This window comes from Nannobrachium achirus (assembly GCF_963921795.1).
Source record: "Nannobrachium achirus genome assembly, chromosome: 11".
Lineage (NCBI taxonomy): Eukaryota > Metazoa > Chordata > Actinopteri > Myctophiformes > Myctophidae > Nannobrachium > Nannobrachium achirus.
In genome coordinates this window covers 865001-886959 of record NC_137820.1, presented here as the reverse complement: position 1 = coordinate 886959, position 21959 = coordinate 865001, and the positions used below count along the sequence as shown (strand labels likewise).

Sequence of the window (21959 nt, the reverse complement as noted above, 5' to 3'; positions counted from 1 at the left end):
AATGATAGTTCTCAGGTTAGGATGATAACAGATGTACATTTATAATGATAGTTCTCAGGTTAGGATGATAACAGATCTATACATTTATAATGATAGTTCTCAGGTTAGGATGATAACAGATGTACATTTATAATGATAGTTCTCAGGTTAGGATGATAACAGATCTATACATGTATAATGATAGTTCTCAGGTTAGGATGATAACAGATCTATACATTTATAATGATAGTTCTCAGGTTAGGATGATAACAGATGTACATTTATAATGATAGTTCTCAGGTTAGGATGATAACAGATCTGTACATTTATAATGATAGTTCTCAGGTTAGGATGATAACAGATGTACATTTATAATGATAGTTCTCAGGTTAGGATGATAACAGATCTATACATGTATAATGATAGTTCTCAGGTTAGGATGATAACAGATCTATACATTTATAATGATAGTTCTCAGGTTAGGATGATAACAGATGTACATTTATAATGATAGTTCTCAGGTTAGGATGATAACAGATCTATACATTTATAATGATAGTTCTCAGGTTAGGATGATAACAGATGTACATTTATAATGATAGTTCTCAGGTTAGGATGATAACAGATCTATACATTTATAATGATAGTTCTCAGGTTAGGATGATAACAGATGTACATTTATAATGATAGTTCTCAGGTTAGGATGATAACAGATCTATACATTTATAATGATAGTTCTCAGGTTAGGATGATAACAGATCTATACATTTATAATGATAGTTCTCAGGTTAGGATGATAACAGATGTACATTTATAATGATAGTTCTCAGGTTAGGATGATAACAGATCTATACATTTATAATGATAGTTCTCAGGTTAGGATGATAACAGATGTACATTTATAATGATAGTTCTCAGGTTAGGATGATAACAGATCTATACATTTATAATGATAGTTCTCAGGTTAGGATGATAACAGATCTGTACATTTATAATGATAGTTCTCAGGTTAGGATGATAACAGATCTATACATTTATAATGATAGTTCTCAGGTTAGGATGATAACAGATGTACATTTATAATGATAGTTCTCAGGTTAGGATGATAACAGATCTATACATTTATAATGATAGTTCTCAGGTTAGGATGATAACAGATGTACATTTATAATGATAGTTCTCAGGTTAGGATGATAACAGATCTATACATTTATAATGATAGTTCTCAGGTTAGGATGATAACAGATGTACATTTATAATGATAGTTCTCAGGTTAGGATGATAACAGATGTACATTTATAATGATAGTTCTCAGGTTAGGATGATAACAGATGTACATTTATAATGATAGTTCTCAGGTTAGGATGATAACAGATCTATACATTTATAATGATAGTTCTCAGGTTAGGATGATCTGTACATTTATAATGATAGTTCTCAGGTTAGGATGATAACAGATCTATACATTTATAATGATAGTTCTCAGGTTAGGATGATAACAGATCTATACATTTATAATGATAGTTCTCAGGTTAGGATGATAACAGATCTGTACATTTATAATGATAGTTCTCAGGTTAGGATGATAACAGATCTATACATTTATAATGATAGTTCTCAGGTTAGGATGATAACAGATGTACATTTATAATGATAATTCTCAGGTTAGGATGATAACAGATGTACATTTATAATGATAGTTCTCAGGTTAGGATGATAACAGATGTACATTTATAATGATAGTTCTCAGGTTAGGATGATAACAGATCTATACATTTATAATGATAGTTCTCAGGGTTAGGATGATAACAGATGTACATTTATAATGATAGTTCTCAGGTTAGGATGATAACAAATGTACATTTATAATGATAGTTCTCAGGTTAGGATGATAACAGATCTATACATTTATAATGATAGTTCTCAGGTTAGGATGATAACAGTTCTGTACATTTATAATGATAGTTCTCAGGGTTAGGATGATACGTTTATTAGTTAGTTTAGTGTTGGATTTACACCTGATTTAATACTTAGTTGTTACCCAGGGGGCAAAGGAAGGTGTGCTGCATTTGCCCCGACATAAAAAGTTGTCCACCAGAAATATTATATCTATGACCCAGTAGGATCACAACCTATATGGACAACCCGGTCAATTTGTACAACAAAGTCCAATATGGCCGCCTCAATATTAGCCCCTATTAGTTTTAATGGGGGTGAATAGGGCAAAATTTTAAACTGAGGGATATTTCCACGAAACTTCACAGGTTGATCAATGGTATACTTATGAACATTTTTTGTATTGCAAGTTTCCATGAAATCCAATATGGCCGCCACAATATGGCCGCCATAATGTAAGGACCCAGAAAATAGGTTTTGCCTCTAACTTCTGAACCAGATGAGCTAGAAACGCAAACTTGGTGTCTATTTCATGGTGTCTGACCATGGGAGACTCAATGGAATAGCTAATTTTATTATTGGGTGTGTCTGGACCTTTATTGTGCATATTTGCAAGATGGTGGACTCCCAAAATAGAGCTTTAACATAATTTCTACCATGATTGTTGACTGCTTTTGCAAATACAAGCAATATGAATCCATTTGCTAAGATTTATGGCACAGAAGGGACTTATACCTGTATTATTCTTGAGTTAGCATGTTGTCAAAATGGCTGTAAACAAGATATTATATTTCCTGTCCGATTCTACTGTATGTAGTTGTAGCAATGACTTCAGATTAAATCAGAGACCAAAACAATGTATCTTAGAAATTATTTTTTTATTTAAAAAAAAAAGAAAAAAAGAGAGAGATTATCTCAATGAAATGAATGCAACTGCCTTTTTGGGTCTTTCACACATAGACATGCACATGCTTTCCAACAACTTCAGCTTCAGGGAAATTATAATGAACACATGATTAAAACAGGCTGCATTATAATGCAAATAATTGCTAGTCACTATCACTGTCATGTGTACCTATCCTGCTGCATCTTGTCTCCAGTCCTTGGCAACGACACCCCAAGTAGCATGCAATTCCCTTCTTCGCACATGAAGTTCAATCACCCGAGAGAGACTTGGAGTAGAACCGCTGCTCCTTCACTTGGAAAGGAGTCAGCTTAGGTGGTTCGGGCATCTAGTACGGATGACCCCCGAGCGCCTTCCTAGGAAGGTCCTCGATGCACGTCCCACTGGGAGGAGACCCCGTGGCAGACCTAAGACCAGATGGAAGGATATCTCCAGACTGGCCTGGGAACGCCTCGGTATACTCCCAGAGGGAGTGGAGGAAGTTGCGCAGGATAAGGAAATCTGGAAGTCTCAGTTGGAACTGTTACCCCCGCGACCCGATTCCGGATAAGCGGTTGAAGATGGATGGATGGATGGATGGATGGCACATGAACAGTTTTTCTGGCAGCCTTTGATACAGCTACATGATATTGCCTTGTCCATTGATATAGGCCAGGCTGGCTCTGTAGATGTACAGGGGACTGCCTTCCCATCACTGAGAGACCATCCATATTCAGTGAAGCAAGGGATGTCTGGCTTCGCGATGTGTGCAGTTTTATCTATTATGGCTGCAAGAGCAGCTCTTTTCAGGTGCAGGCCAAAGGCATTTTCTGTAGGTGGCAGCAGCTTCAACAGGGTTGATCGGTTATTTAGGAACTTGTACACTCTCAGCTTTGCCAGGTCAAAGTCCTCCGAATGGTCAGCTTTTGATGCATATACAGCTATTGTGAGGTCTCTAGCCTGATTCTTGACATCCTCTGAGAGGGAATAAGAGGAATTTTCACCAAACTCCTGAAGTGCAGGGAGATCTAGACCCATGCTGGTCTTGAACCATGCCTTCTTTCCAGTGAAAAAGGGATAGCTGGTGGTATCTCTGCCACTCAGGCTGTGAATAAAGGGCAGGGCACGACACTGTGCGAGTCCAAGGGCTGAGACCATGTGATGGATAGGAAGATATGCATCCTGCTCTGTTCTCACCCACAGCTCTGGAAGGTCTAGGAGGTGGGTGGCAGCATGATATAGATGCCTATATCATGCTGCCGCCATGGGAAGGCAGTCCCCTGTCCATCTACAGAGCCAGCCTGGCCTATATCAATGGACAAGGCAATATCATGTAGCTGTATCAAAGGCTGCCAGAAAAACTGTTCATGTGCGAAGAAGGGAATTGCATGCTACTTGGGGTGTCGTTGCCAAGGACTGGAGACAAGATGCAGCAGGATAGGTACACATGACAGTGATAGTGACTAGCAATTATTTGCATTATAATGCAGCCTGTTTTAATCATGTGTTCATTATAATTTCCCTGAAGCTGAAGTTGTTGGAAAGCATGTGCATGTCTATGTGTGAAAGACCCAAAAAGGCAGTTGCATTCATTTCATTGAGATAATCTCTCTCTTTTTTTATTTTTTTTAATAAAAAAATAATTTCTAAAATACATTGTTTTGGTCTCTGATTTTATCTGAAGTCATTGCTACAACTACATACAGTAGAATCGGTCAGGAAATATAATATCTCATTTACAGCCATTTTGACAACATGCAAACTCAAGAATAATACAGGTATAAGTCCCTTCTGTGCCATAAATCTTAACAAATGGATTCATATTGCTTGTATTTGCAAAAGCAGTCAACAATCATGGTAGAAATTATGTTAAAGCTCTATTTTGGGAGTCCACCATCTTGCAAATATGCACAATAAAGGTCCAGACATACCCAATAATAAAATTAGCTATTCCATTGAGTCTCCCATGGTCAGACACCATGAAATAGACACCAAGTTTGCGTTTCTAGCTCATCTGGTTCAGAAGTTAGAGGCAAAACCTATTTTCTGGGTCCTTACATTATGGCGGCCATATTGTGGCGGCCATATTGGATTTCATGGAAACTTGCAATACAAAAAATGTTCATATGTATACCATTGATCAACCTGTGAAGTTTCGTGGAAATATCCCTCAGTTTAAAATTTTGCCCTATTCACCCCCCATTAAAACTAATAGGGGCTAATATTGAGGCGGCCATATTGGACTTTGTTGTACAAATTGACCGGGTTGTCCATATAGGTTGTGATCCTACTGGGTCATAGATAATATTTCTGGTGGACAACTTTTTATGTCGGGGCAAATGCAGGTTTCCTAAAAAAAGGCTGGTTTGCCCCCTGGGTACCTGGGCGGTGCGAGGCGTTGTGTGCGTAGATGTAGATGTGCGTAGATGTGTGCGTAGATCTGCTGTTTTCACTACTTTTGTGCAACGGCCTTGTATGATGAAGCAGGGCTTTGCTTTGCGAAAATATGTATAAATTTTAAACTTAGAGATACGAGGTTTCTGCCAGACAGTGACGATTTACTTTGTTGGCCGCCCAGCCCCCAAAATGGAACGAAGGCCGACATTTTATTTTTATTTTGTTCCTAAAGGCCGGCCGGGACCGGCCGGGAATGAACCGGCCGTTCGGGAGTTGTCCCGCTTTTCCCAATGGCCAGCACGTTCCTGGGTGTCCTGCAGGTGCCATGGCATTGGTCCAAAGGTTCATTGGTCCAAAGGTTCATTAGTCCAAAGGTTCATTGGTCCAAAGGTTCATTAGTCCAAAGGTTCATTGGTCCAAAGGTTCATTGGTCCAAAGGTTCATTGGTCCAAAGGTTCATTGGTCCAAAGGTTCATTAGTCCCAATGTGTTAAGAATACTAAGCCTAACTCTAACCCTAACCCCAACCTCAGTAACCCTAACTAAATTCGGAGTTTCGGACTAATGAACCTTCAGAATAATGAACCTTCAGAATAATGAACCTTCAGAATAATGAACCTTCAGAATAATGAACCTTCAGAATAATGAACCTTCAGAATAATGAACCTTCAGAATAATGAACCTTCAGAATAATGAACCTTCAGAATAATGAACCTTGGGACTTATGGGCAGTCCCTGTCCTGTACCCCCCAAAAAATTGCAGATCTACAAGCTCTTGAAGATCTGCTAGTTTTTTAGGAACCACACTAACAGAATCCCTTTTATGCACATATGGAGATCCCTGATGTCATCAATATTAAGCCCATATCTAGAACTTCATAAGGGATTGCCCATATATGGGAGAAGAGAGCCCATATCTGTGTGGCTGGCTGTTTCTACAGACAGGGATCTCCATATATGGGCCTAAAAGGGATTGTATGTATGATGTCAGATGTCATAGACATCATAGAACTTTCACGTAACGAAAAACTGAGTAAGCATGTTTGGGCTCTCACAGCAGTACATGGATCTCCATATATGGTACCAGGGGTCTCCATATATGGGTAACCGGTCGGATATACATCACTGGCCGGATGGCCAAGACATGGCGCGACCTCGCCCTTTAGGACGCGACCTCGCCCTTTAGGTGTCTTACTAGTTATGGTTTTGCTCTTATGTTTTTGTGTGAAGTAATCGTTTAATAATAAGTCAAACGTAATGTAGTACTTAAAGTACATAAAGTAGCCAGAAAGTCATAGCCAATCTACAAGCTCACAGCGCATCACAATTCGTATAAAGCTTTAGTGCAGTCTATGGTTTGCAGTATAGACAGTATAAAGTATTGAAACATGGAAATACTCCAGTATAAAGTAACTGTAGCGCAGTATAGACAGTATAAAGGTAGTAGTGTTATGTTCATCTACAGTAATATACAGTAGTATACAGTAGTATACAGTAATATACAGTAGTATACAGTAGTATACAGTAGTATAACGTAATATACAGTAGTATAAAGTAACATACAGTAATATACAGTAATATACAGTAGTATACAGATAATATACAGTAATATACAGTAGTATACAGTAGTATACAGTAATATAAAGTAATATACTGTAGTATAAAGTAATATACAGTAATATACAGTAGTATACAGATACAGTAATATACAGTAGTATACAGTAATATAAAGTAATATACTGTAGTATAAAGTAATATACAGTAGTATACATTAATATACAGTAGTATACAGTAATATACAGTAGTATACAGATACAGTAGTATACAGTATAACTGTAGTGCAGTATAGACAGTATAAAGGTAGTAGTGTTATGTTCATCTACAGTAGTATACAGTAGTATACAGTAATATACAGTAATATACAGTAATATACAGTAGTATACAGTAGTATACAGTAGTATACAGATACAGTAGTATACAGTAGTTTACAGTTTAGGCATTTAGCAGACGATTTTAATCCAAAGCGACTTACAATAAGCAAATAAACATCACCATAATAAACAAGATTAAGTGTCAGTACATCAACAGCAATATTACAAATGTGAATGAATATATATCTAGAAAAAAAACTATATAATCCGTAAAAAAAAAGGTCTCTAAAAACCTAAAAACAAATGCTAACTAGCTTCATGTATGGTCATTGATTTTTACTAAGGGTTTAGGTGGAGTCTGAAAAGGTGAGTCTTCAGTCCTCGGCGAAAGCTAGCGAGTGAGTCCGTTGTTCTAAGTGCGACAGGGAGTTTATTCCACAACTTGGGGGCCAGGAGGGCAAACTGTCTCGGACAAGTGGATTTTTGCCCTGGGGTTTTTAGCGAGGGTTCTGTCAACATCCCTGTGTTGGTTGATCTAAGTGCACGGGTGGGGGTGTAGGGGTTGATCAGGTTTTGGAGGTATGGAGGAGCCATACCTTTGGCTGCTTTGAAGGTCAGCATCAGAGTTTTGTATTCCGTGCGGGCCGCAACCGGAAGCCAGTGGAGGCTGCGGAGAAGGGGAGAGACATGTGAGAACTTAGGCTGGTTGAAGACCAGTCGTGCCGCTGCATTTTGGATCAGTTGGAGAGGTTTAAGTGCACATGCCGGGAGACCAGTGAGGAGAGTTACAATAGTCAAGTTTTGATATGACAGATGTCTGGATGAGGAGCTGGGCTGCCTCCTGGGTGAGGAAAAGTCTGATTTTACGGATATTATAGAGTGTGAACCTACAGGACCGGGTGACTGATGCAATGTGTGCCTTGAATGATAGCTGGCTGTCCAGAACCACACCAATGTTTCTAGCGGTAGGAACCAAAGTCACCAATGCGTTATCTATGGAAATAGTGAGATCTTGCTTAGGGCAAGACTTAGCTGGGAAGAAGAGTAGCTCTGTCTTGTCCGGGTTCAGCTTGAGGTGGTGGGCTGACATCCACTGTGAGATGTCGGCCAGACATGCAGCAATGCGTTCTTCCACCTGGTGGCAGAAGGAGGGAAGGACAAAAACAGTTGAGTGTCATCAGCATAGCAGTGATAGGACAGGTTGTGAGCAGAGATGACAGCACCAAGGGATTTAGAGTACAGGGAGAAAAGCAGAGGGCCAAGTACGGATCCCTGGGGGACTCCCGTTTGGAGGGTTCGGGGGGATGAAAGCAAACCTTTCCATGAGACCTGGTAGGTCCGGTCCGACAGGTAGGAGGAGAACCACTTTAGTGCCGTCCCGGTGATGCCTATGTCAGCAAGGGTGTCCAGGAGCAGCTGGTGATTCACTGTGTCGAATGCAGCTGATAGATCCAGAAGAATCAGGACTGCAGAGTGGGAGGCAGCCTGGGCAGCATGGAGTGCTTCTGTGACTGCTAGGAGTGCCGTTTCTGTGGAATGGGCCGGTTTAAAACCTGACTGGTTGGGATCCAGCAGGTTGTTCTGTGAGAGATGGAGAGAAAGCTGGTTAGATACAGTAGTATACAGTAATATACAGTAGTATACAGTAATATACAGTAATATACAGTAGTATACAGATACAGTAGTATACAGTAATATACAGTAATATACAGTAGTATACAGTAGTATACAGTAATATACAGTAATATACAGTAGTATACAGTAATATACAGTAGTATACAGATACAGTAGTATACAGTAATATACAGTAATATACAGTAGTATACAGTAGTATACAGTAATATACCGTAATATATATACAGTATATACAGTAATATACAGTAGTATACAGATACAGTAGTATACAGTAATATACAGTAGTATACAGTAATATACAGTAATATATATACAGTAGTATACAGTAATATACAGTAGTATACAATAATATACAGTAGTATACAGATACAGTAGTATACAGTAATATACAGTAGTATACAGTAATATACAGTAATATACAGTAGTATACAGTAGTATACAGTAATATACAGTAATATATATACAGTAGTATACAGTAATATACAGTAATATATATACAGTAGTATACAGTAGTATACAGTAGTATACAGTAGTATACAGTAATAACTGTAGTATAGTATAGACAGTATAAAGTACAGCTACTTGCTGCTGTGATGTTCATCTACAGTAGTATACAGTAGTATACAGTAATATACAGTAGTATACAGTAGTATACAGTAATATACAGTAGTATACAGTAGTATACAGTAATATACAGTAGTATACAGTAGTATACAGTAATATACAGTAGTATACAGTAGTGCAGTATAGACAGTATTAAAGGCTACTTGCTGCTATGTTCATCTGAGCATTTATTGCTGTTTCAGTGTTTTTATCTTCATCTGGACTTGTTGTTGCAACAGTAGAATTCTACCTGCAGTCAGCAAGCTGTGTGTGTGTGTGTGTGTGTGTGTGTGTGTGTGTGTGTGTGTGTGTGTGTGTGTGTGTGTGTGTGTGTGTGTGTGTGTGTGTGTGTGTGTGTGTGTGTGTGTGTGTGTGTGCGTGCGTGCGTGCGTGCGTGCGTGCGTGCGTGCGTGCGTGCGTGCGTGCGTGCGTGCGTGCGTGCGTGCGTGCGTGCGTGCGTGCGTGCGTGCGTGCGTGCGTGCGTGCGTGCGTGCGTGCGTGCGTGCGTGCGTGCGTGCGTGCGTGCGTGCGTGCGTGCGTGCGCGCGCGTGCGTGCGTGTGTGTGACAGACATTGGATCCTTTAATTACAGCTGGATTACTATCGTCATGTTTAATTAGCAGGTCAATAACAGCCTGCAGGTTGGTCTTCATCCTGAAGCACAACCAGGGGAGTGCACAGAATGTTAGAGAGGCAGGGGCTGACATTTATAAAAGGGCCTTTTGGTGAAAATATTGAAAATGGTAGACCTCCAAGCTCACAAGTGTGAGCTTGGAGTTCTGCTATTTTCGGTGCTTGATACCACACTGAACTAAGAATAATCAAGTGCTCTATACCCCAGAAAAGCACAGATTAAAACATTCAACCACTCTATACACAATACATTTAAAATTTGGAAAACAATATGTAAAATAAGTAAAGTCAAAGAACAAGAAATGACTTGTTTGAGAGAAATGTCACGTGACTCAGATTTCACTCCGAATACTATGGATCAAGTCTTTAAGATATGGGAAGGGAAAGGTCTCACAAGATTCTATCAAATGTACAAGGAAGAAGAGGTGGTCTCTTTTGAATATTTAGTAGATCAATATGGAATTTCTAGAAATCACTTTCATCGATATTTGCAAGTGAGGAGCTACCTAAAAGACCGCCTTAAAATCAGAACTCTTGGAAACCTTCACCCTCTCCTGAGATATATAATAAAATCACATCAAAGAAATGATTATAGAAATACAATTGGACAACTTTATCAAATATTTCAGGAAATCAAATCTGAAGATTTAGTCTACATTAAAGGACAACTTAGTTTTTTTACAACAAGGGTTCATATTTTAGATGGTAATTAGAGAAAAGAAAAAGTGAGTGTTTAAATGTTTTCATTTGCTTCGTTCTATTGTTTTATCACGTTTACCGTGCTAAAATGTGGGGCATGCGTATGCTTGGGGGCATGCGTACAAGTGGCTAAATATGTATTTTTAGACACAATAAGCCAGCAATTTCTTTATTGCTATTTACAGTAACACTTCTAGCCCCCATAAGTCACATCCAACCATGAAAGGTTGCGTTGTATCTTGGGAATGGGCTTATTCTGTGTAAAATTACATATTTAGCCACTTGTACGCATGCCCCCAACCACTGAAATAAGAATCTCTAAAACATTAGAAAGAAGTAAATTAAATTAATTTAACACTCATCTTTTATATTCTTTAATTACAATCTAAAATATGAACCCTTGTTGCAAAAAACTAAAGTTGTCCTTTAAGGATAAGTGCATGGGATAAAGAACTGAGAATTACTATAAATGGGAATGAGTGGAATCAGAGTTTCAAAGACATTTTTAACTTCTTAAGATCACCTTTTTGGCAGGAATATGCCTGGCAAATCAATATAAGGTACTTCCAAACACCTCTGTCAATATCTAAGTACCACTCAAACTCAGGTTGCTGGAGGGAATGTGGGGAGAGCTATGCGGATCACACCCATATCTTTTTCACATGTCCCAGAATACAAACTTTCTGGTCAAGAGTCACACAAATAATAGAACAAATATTTGGGAGAGTTTTACATTTACAAAACCACAATATACTTCTGGGAACACGTCCCCAAAGTCTGCAGAGCAGAGATTTATATCTCTTTTGGATTTTGAGAATTACAGCACTCAATATCAAGGGGTTGGAAAAGTTTAGAACCTCCCAAGGTGGATAAATGGTTGGACAAAATGGAGGACATGTACTCTATGGAGAAGGTGACATATAAAATTAATGGTAAGGAAAACGTTTTTGAAAAAAGGTGGACCGCTTATCTTTTAAATAAGGATAACATGCCCACATAACCCCTCTTTTTTTGTTTCGGTCCATTTCATTTTGGATTTTTGTTCAGACAAAGGGTGTTTTAGACACAGACATCAAACAAAAAAGCCTCTTTATTTTATTTGTATTTTATTTTATGTGTTTTTGCAATAAAAATGATGACAAGAGTCTAGACATACTGTGTACCGATTTGGGCAAATTTTGTCCAAAAATGTGTTTTGCAAGAATTGGCCTCATGGTGGCGCTAGAAGAGAAATAACATGGCAGAATGATAAAGCTCTACAGAGAGTAGCCTGGGATCGCTTAACAGTTTTTGTTGTTTGATCCGGTCGGGAGTGGAAACCGCTCTACGTCATGTTGTAGTCCTTAAAGGAAACCACTCTACGTCATGTTGTAGTCCTTAAAGGAAACCACTCTACGTCATGTTGTAGTCCTTAAAGGAAACCACTCTACGTCATGTTGTAGTCCTTAAAGGAAACCACTCTACGTCATTTTGTAGTCCTTAAAGGAAACCACTCTACGTCATGTTGTAGTCCTTAAAGGAAACCACTCTACGTCATGTTGTAGTCCTTAAAGGAAACCACTCTACGTCATGTTGTAGTCCTTAAAGGAAACCACTCTACGTCATGTTGTAGTCCTTAAAGGAAACCACTCTACGTCATGTTGTAGTCCTTAAAGGAAACCACTCTACGTCATGTTGTAGTCCTTAAAGGAAACCGCTCTACGTCATGTTGTAGTCCTTAAAGGAAACCACTCTACGTCATGTTGTAGTCCTTAAAGGAAACCACTCTACGTCATGTTGTAGTCCTTAAAGGAAACCACTCTACGTCATGTTGTAGTCCTTAAAGGAAACCACTCTACGTCATGTTGTAGTCCTTAAAGGAAACCACTCTATGTCATGTTGTAGTCCTTAAAGGAAACCACTCTACGTCATGTTGTACCACAGGAAACCACTCTATGTCATGTTGTAGTCCTTAAAGGAAACCACTCTACGTCATGTTGTAGTCCTTAAAGGAAACCGCTCTACGTCATGTTGTAGTCCTTAAAGGAAACCACTCTACGTCATGTTGTAGTCCTTAAAGGAAACCACTCTATGTCATGTTGTAGTCCTTAAAGGGTCTGTTCACCCCTGGGACAACTTATTTTATTGTTGTTTGGGACACGATCAACACAATCCTGAGTTATTTTTTGTGTTCGATTATATTTTAGTATTTCAGAATGAACGATGATGCATTTTGCATCATATGATGCAGCATGACGAGTCATATGATGCAAAATGCATCATCGTTCATTCTGAAATACTAAACTATCTCAAAACACAGATTGAACACAAAAAAAACTCAGGATTGTGTTGATCGTGTCCCAAACAACAATAAAATAAGATCTGGTTGTCCCAGAGGTGAACTGACCCTTTAAAGGAAACCACTCTACGTCATGTTGTAGTCCTTAAAGGAAACCACTCTACGTCATGTTGTAGTCCTTAAAGGAAACCGCTCTACGTCATGTTGTAGTCCTTAAAGGAAACCGCTCTACGTCATGTTGTAGTCCTTAAAGGAAACCACTCTACGTCATGTTGTAGTCCTTAAAGGAAACCACTCTACGTCATGTTGTAGTCCTTAAAGGAAACCGCTCTACGTCATGTTGTAGTCCTTAAAGGAAACCACTTTACGTCATGTTGTAGTCCTTAAAGGAAACCGCTCTACGTCATGTTGTAGTCCTCAAAGGAAACCGCTCTACGTCATGTTGTAGTCCTTAAAGGAAACCGCTCTACGTCATGTTGTAGTCCTTAAAGGAAACCACTCTACGTCATGTTGTAGTCCTTAAAGGAAACCACTCTACGTCATGTTGTAGTCCTTAAAGGAAACCACTCTACGTCATGTTGTAGTTGTGGACTACACTTTGGCCGGAAAGATCAAACCAGATTCAGTTTTAACACAAAATAATTCCCCTGCGCTCAAGGACACACTTTTAGGGCCTACCTAATAAACTCCTTGATGTGGCGTAGTTTTGCTTTTGGAAAATGTGTTTGATATATGCATCTTTTAGTCCAACTGTTAGCGACTGGCAAGACTACACTAGGCTACTCCAGCATTTAAATAGGGATTGGGGAAACAAACGGGGGGAACCAAAACAAAGCGACGCCTTTTCTTTTGCTTGTGGTTTCCTCCTAGACCGGATCAAACGGCCCGTTGTAAAGGAACACCAGGCTTAGGAAAGACTGGTGACGCCAGGTTAGACCAACCGTATCTTTCAGCAGAACGATAAAGTTCTACAGACAGGAACAGTGTCTTTCTACGGCGGTACAAGTGTTCTGTCTGCTACTCTGCTGATAATGCATTATGCACCCAGAGTGCAACAGAAGCACAAGGCCTTACATACTGTAAATCTGTTCTAGTGTCGGGCACAGAGCTCGTATCTCAGAGTTTAAATTCTTTATGTTTTCCTTGTTACAGGAGTGTGGAGCTAAAGTGGTGGAAGCTGCAGATCTACAAATGATTTTGTATTGCTATGATGAGCTTGCCTAATGTTCAATACATTATCATACATGCTCTGAGCTCTTTCAGTGTAAAGGTTCAAGACATTATCATACATGCTCTGAGCTCTTTCAGTGTAAAGGTTCAAGACATTATCATACAGTACATGCTCTGAGCTCTTTCAGTGTAAAGGTTCAATACATTATCATACATGCTCTGAGCTCTTTCAGTGTAAAGGTTCCTTCCTTTATGTGAGAAGTACTGTAAGGGTTCTGGACGTGTTAGGTTCTGTTAACAACGTCACAGATTATCTGCATTCTGTTGAGTAGTTTACTAGATCCACTGTGTTGAGTAGTTTACTAGATCCACTGTGTTGAGTAGTTTACTAGATCCACTGTGTTGAGTAGTTTACTAGATCCACTGTGTTGAGTAGTTTACTAGATCCACTGTGTTGAGTAGTTTACTAGATCTTCTCTGTAGTTTACTAGATCCACTGTGTTGAGTAGTTGTCTCCACCAGGCCACAAGGCATGGGGAGGCTATGTTTTGCCCCCTGTCCGTCCGTCCGCGTGTCTGTGTGTCCGTCCTTTCCCTATAGCTCACTCTGATGAGTTTCACACACTTTTATTTAGATAGCATGTTGTTGCAACCACCAGGTCGCAAGCTACTACGAAAACCTCCACCAGCTGTCTGTCAGTCAGTCAGTCAGTCAGTCAGTCAGTCAGTCAGTCAGTCAGTCAGTCCCTCCGTCTGTCCGTCATATCACACTTTTGGCCCTACTCTTATCTCCGGCACCGTTGCCCTTATCCATGCCAAACTTTGCCACAACCTCCACCCTCATTTCTCACATGCCCCTCTTCTAGCGCCCGATTAGGGAGTCTTACTGGTTTAGCCAGATGCTAACTTCATTGTTGACATGCTATCCTATAGTTTAATGTATAGATAGCCTGTTGTTTAGACATTGGTTCATTGTTTACCTTCTATCCTATAGTTTCTTTCAGCCACTACTCTCCTCTCTCTCCACTCTACTTATGTGACCTATTTATTCATCTTGTTTATTGACTCTACAGTTCATGCTTACTCTGCTGTTTCGTACGTTGCTCGGTTCAGAGGGCCCAGATTGTAGGCCTCCAAATGGAGCTTCAGGTCTCACCATACATACATAGTCTAACTGGACTGTATATGAAGTTAACTCACCATACATACATAGTGTAACTGGACTGTATATGAAGTTAACTCACCATCCATACATAGTGTAACTGGACTGTATATGAAGTTAACTCACCATACATACATAGTATAACTGGACTGTATATGAAGTTAACTCACCATACATACATAGTGTAACTGGACTGTATATGAAGTTAACTCACCATACATACATAGTGTGACTGGATTGTATATGAAGTTAACTCACCATACATACATAGTATAACTGGACTGTATATGAAGTTAACTCACCATACATACATAGTGTGACTGGATTGTATATGAAGTTAACTCACCATACATACATAGTATAACTGGACTGTATATGAAGTTAACTCACCATACATACATAGTGTGACTGGATTGTATATGAAGTTAACTCACCATACATACATAGTATAACTGGACTGTATATGAAGTTAACTCACCATACATACATAGTGTGACTGGATTGTATATGAAGTTAACTCACCATACATACATAGTATAACTGGACTGTATATGAAGTTAACTCACCATACATACATAGTGTAACTGGACTGTATATGAAGTTAACTCACCATACATACATAGTATAACTGGACTGTATTATGAAGTTAACTCACCATACATACATAGTATAACTGGACTGTATATGAAGTTAACTCACCATACATACATAGTGTAACTGGACTGTATATGAAGTTAACTCACCATACATACATAGTATAACTGGACTGTATATGAAGTTAACTCACCATACGTACATAGTGTAACTGGACTGTATATGAAGTTAACTCACCATACATACATAGTGTGACTGGATTGTATATGAAGTTAACTCACCATACATACATAGTATAACTGGACTGTATATGAAGTTAACTCACCATACATACATAGTGTAACTGGACTGTATATGAAGTTAACTCACCATACATACATAGTGTGACTGGATTGTATATGAAGTAAACTCACCATACATACATAGTGTAACTGGACTGTATGAAGTTAACTCACCATACATACATAGTGTAACTGGACTGTATATGAAGTTAACTCACCATACATACATAGTATAACTGGACTGTATATGAAGTTAACTCACCATACGTACATAGTACCAGTAAGACTCCCTAATCGGGATATAGGCTTATCTCCACAAATAGGGCAAAAATGTGTTTTTCCAAAATGTTCCTGATCCATGTTGATGACATGAGTGTAGACATACTGTGTAGTGATTTTCGTGATTTTAGGGCAAAATCTGTAGGAGCAGTGTCCAAAAATGTGTTTTTAAAAATCGGCCTGAAGGTGGCGCTATATGGGACAGATTCATGTTGATGGGATGAGTGTAGACATACTGTGTAGCGATTTGCGTGATTTTAGGGCAAAAACTTAAGGAGCAGAGTCCAAAAATGTGTTTTAAAAATCGGCCTGAAGGTGGCGCTAGAAGAGGGCCATGTGAGAAATGAGGGGTGGGGTCTCCGCGTTGCCTTGGCGGACGAATAGGTACCGGCCCCGGCTCTCCCGGACGCTCCTAGCCCGAGTTACGGCATTTTATGTGAGCTGCAGTGGAGGGGGTCCTCCACTGGGGGCGCCACCACTTTTGCATCCGTTCTGGAGCACCAGGAGTGGGTGGTCCCCAGGAATTCCCCATGAGCAGCCCCGTTGGGGTGGTCATTTGGTAATTTTTGCACATTTGGTCATTTTTTACACCTGGAGGTCCCCCACTGGGGGTCCTTGGAGGTTGTAGTTTGGCAGGTAAGGAGTGTGTGTGCAAAAGTTGACATGGATGGGGGCAACAGTTGTGGAGATATGAGCAGGGCAAAAGTGTGACGTGTGACGTGTGACTGACTGACTGACTGACTCACTCACGGACGGACGGACAGCCGTATAACTGGACTGTATATGAAGTTAACTCACCATACATACATAGTGTAACTGGACTGTATATGAAGTTAACTCACCATACATACATAGTGTAACTGGACTGTATATGAAGTTAACTCACCATACATACATAGTATAACTGGATTGTATATGAAGTTAACTCACCATACACACATAGTGTAACTGGACTGTATATGAAGTTAACTCACCATACATACATAGTGTAACTGGACTGTATATGAAGTTAACTCACCATACATACATAGTGTAACTGGATTGTATATGAAGTTAACTCACCATACATACATAGTGTAACTGGACTGTATATGAAGTTAACTCACCATACATACATAGTGTAACTGGACTGTATATGAAGTTAACTCACCATACATACATAGTGTAACTGGACTGTATATGAAGTTAACTCACCATACATACATAGTGTAACTGGATTGTATATGAAGTTAACTCACCATAGGACGCTGTGTAGTACATTAAGTGTCCATGTAAACAATTATAGCGGGCGGCTGTTTCTCCGGAGGCAGAGCAGGTTGACCAATGATCCATGTGGCGGTTCAAATCCCGGCTCCTCCTCCTGTCCATTTGTGGAAGTGTCCTTCAGCAAGACACTGAACCCCACATTGATCAAGACACTGAACCCCACATTGATCAAGACACTGAACCCCACATTGATCAAGACACTGAACCCCACATTGATCAAGACACTGAACCCCACATTGATCAAGACACTGAACCCCACATTGATCAAGACACTGAACCCCACATTGATCAAGACACTGAACCCCACATTGATCAAGACACTGAACCCCACATTGATCAAGACACTGAACCCCACATTGATCAAGACACTGAACCCCACATTGATCAAGACACTGAACCCCACATTGATCAAGACACTGAACCCCACATTGATCAAGACACTGAACCCCACATTGATCAAGACACTGAACCCCACGTTGCCTCCAGTGAGGGTCGGTGTCCGCTTTGCCACCGTTGGTGTGTGAATGTGGGAAGTGAGGACGCTGGCATCGACTGTTCACCGCTTTGCTTTTTTTTGTTTTGTTTTTTCAAACATGTTGCCCAATGTATGAATGAATGGACCAATCATTGTAAAGAGCTTTGAGTTCGCAACTTGCTCAGAAAACCGCTATAAAAATGCAATGCATTATTATACAATCAACAGCACTGGATTCTGTGTCACAACCTGACTCAGGTCAGAAATGTCTCAGTTTGACACATTCCTGACCTGTTGACCCTCCTGAACTGAAAACCGTTGCTGCTTGCGTCTAATCCTGCATAGACCAGCAGGTTTCACCAAGCATACAGTATGATACACTCTGCTGTCACTCAGCAGATATGAATACGTTGAATCATGATTATGTTTCCCTTTATTGGATCAGGTTGTCCTCCCACAGATCACCACTCATGTCACAAGGTTTGAATATTTCATGCCTTTTAATCGTTATATTTCATTTTGGAGAGGAGAGGAGAGGAGAGGAGAGGAGAGGAGAGGAGAGGAGAGGTATAAAGTAGGTATGGGAACACAGCCAGCCAGAGAACAAAGGCTGTGTCCGAAATCCACCCTATTCACTAATGTAGTGTACTAAAATGGGGCTCCGCCATTTTGAACTAGTGTCCGAATGTATAGTGAGCATTTTTGTACCCTAATATAGTGTACTGAAGTATCCCACAATGCATTTCGATTTGTAGTGAGCATTCGATGGTCACTATTCAAGCGCTATTCAAGCCCTGCCGCCCCACAATGCACTGCGCTGCGGCCGCTGTCTCGCGCTTTGAGCACGCACATACGGTGTGCACGCGCACACGCACACTGCAGGTTCGTCTCTGCGTCTCTGCATGGCAGGAGGAGTAGCCACCTGTTGCTGAGCAAACGCAACAGAACCGCTCGTAGCAGAACCACCGGCTAAAGAAAACAACTGTCCACAGCATTGTCACCAGAACAAAATTTGCTTTTCATCATTTAATGATTAAAACAGCTCTAAAGTTGTTTATGAAGAGAATATACGAGAATAGACGCTGGAGGCTTTTGTTTTTCGATCTTTTCTTCCCAACCTTCCACAGCTGATAATAATCATGATAAAATAATGTTATTTAAATTAGCAAGAATAACCTATTTTATCACAAACATGGGTGTATGTCTGCATGTGAGACAAATGAATGTGGCATACACATTATTCATTCATTGATTCACCAATGAATGAATACAATTTAAAAAATATATATAGGCCTATACATTTTTTAACATTATTTTATTGAATTGTGATGAATAAAAACATAATTATATTTGGCCTATTTCTCATAATAACAACGCAACATGTTGGTATGGTATGTTATTTCCAATCCACATTGGGGAGTTGATGTACAAGCTCACAACGCGTCGCTTCGCCCCCAGTTGAGAGCTTGTAGATCGGCTATTATTTATTGCTCCAAAAGCCAGCACTAGAGTGTTTTAACTGTGCGACAGCGATGACGCAACCAGATGGCGACGGGGTAGTGTCCGAAATGCGCTGATTTGTTCACTACTGTAGTACACTACATCTGGATCCCTCATTTAGGGTTAGGGAGTAGGGAACGTGTTCTGCATTTCGGACACAGCCAGAGAGATGTTGTTAACAAGAGAAAAAGCAACACTTATTGAGTAGAGAAACTGCTTGTTTCACACTGAGTCTCTGCTTGTGGAGGAGAGAGAATTAAATGGAATCAATCAATAATGTTAATATTATTTTAGGGCTGGGACTTTAACTGATTAATTTAGATTAATTAATTACAAAATATTATTGCAATACAAAATACACATTTTAATCACGTTTAGTTTTTGCACCACAGAACATTTCTCACTGGATGAGTTTCAGGCATAGCGATCTTTGATTGATTGATTGATTGATTGAAGACTTTATTGTCAGTTTGCATAGGAAAAGGTACAGTTTCATGACGGCACAGTTCACTGGTACAAGGTCTACTAAAAGGAGAACCTAGAAAAGACTAAGCTTATTTACACAGGAAACCATTGAGGTATCTCATATAACATTGAATGACAGACAAATAGAACACAGTACTATGCAGTAGATATAGTAAAAGAAAAAAGTAAAAACAAATAAAATGAACAGTGCAAAAAATATATACAGTAGGTAAATACAAAGAAGGGTCAGGGGAGGCTGGGCTAGGTTTGTTATTGCCAGTTGTGAATGGCTGCCGCCTGTAAGTGGTTTTTCAGGGCGATTTTAAAGGATGCTAGGGAACCACACTCCTTTAAGGCCTTCAGTAGGGCGTTCCACATTTTGGTTGTATAGCAGAAGAACGAGTTTGACCCTTTGTTTGAGTTGACTTTGGGTTGAAAGTGATCTGTGGCACTGCCTCTGGTATTGTAATTGTGGACCTCCTTAACGTTTATAAAGTATTTTGACAGGTATCTTAGTGGTGTAGTGTATCTTGTACACCAGGCCCATTGCAAGTTGCTGTACTCTGTCATCTACTCTGAGCCAACCCACTCTTAACTGGTGAGTAGCGGTGAGGTGAGACTGATAGGGAAGGTTAAGCAGGACCCTAATTAGTTTATTTTGGGCTGTTTGGAGCTTAGTTTTTAGGGCTTGTGGGGCGTCACGATACCATACGTGGACTCCGTAGTCAAAGAGGGGCTGGACTATTGCACCAGCTATGGTCTTCAGTATAAATCCTAGCAGTGCACCAAACAACAGTCAACAAACCCTATGGAAGCGTTTTTTCCACAGTGTAAGGTCAGAGTAAATGTCATGAATGACAAAAGACAGGAACCGTTTCCCCCTGCGTGTGTTTTGTTGTCTCTGGACCAATAGCGTCCCATGTGACCAGAACATGTGACCAAAGCTGACCATTCATGTCAAGGGAACAATGTGTAGAGGTTCAAAGTAGGCTGCGGTAACCATGGTTACGAGGTAAACAATGAACCTGGCAACATGCTGTCTAAAACAGTGTTTTTTCAACCTTTTTCACATCCGTCCTTTATTTATTTATTTATTTATTTATTGGTCATGTGATGACATTTAGCGTCACACCAACACCTACCAAACAAGCAAACGTAGTGTTGTCAAAAATATTGATTTAACAGAAAGTCTTGATTTTAAATATAGTATACATTTTCAATATGACTTTTCCATAGTGTGGATAACATCGATACTCAGTTTTGACCGTCTCTCGTTGGTTTACACCAACGTTACTTTAATGTGTATCCTTCCTACTCTGACTTCTTCCTACTTATTTTAAAGGCCTGTTTGTACTTAGAATGTGAAAACATTAAAAAGTACACTACCTTCTACTGTACCTCAAGAAGTACAAATAAAAATAAACATGTTTGCATTGAAATGGCCGTGGTTGCCTGGTATTGAAAATGGTACTGAGTGTCGACATGTCAAAATATGGTATTGAAGTTCTAAATCCAGTATTGTGACAAGCCTGGATCAAAGGAACAATTCTTCTACATTCTCTAATTGTGTAGACTTGATGAAATGAATGTGCTTTCGTTCTACACTCTGAAGAGTTACAGATCTAGAAGGGTCCATTTGGTCCCCAATCATTTAGCTGGGGACCCCCTGGAACCCCCTCAAGGACCACTGGTGGTCCCCGGACCACTGATTTACACTTCATTCATTCTGTCTTTGGGCAACTGTGTGTGTGTGTGTGTGTGTGTGTGTGTGTGTGTGTGTGTGTGCATGTACTGTACTGTATGTGCATGCATGCATGTGCCTGCATGCATGCACACAAGCACACACACACACACACACACACACACACACACACACACACACACACACACACACAC

The 21959-nt window shown here is 39.8% G+C and overlaps 1 protein-coding gene across 1 annotated transcript in view; it reads left to right on the top strand.

Moving 5' to 3' along the window:
• tjp1b (tight junction protein 1b) overlaps window positions 1-21959 on the top strand; it is a gene marked incomplete at both ends in the record, with an annotated part of 186756 nt that overhangs the window by 2997 nt on the left and 161800 nt on the right. The window lies entirely within an intron of this gene.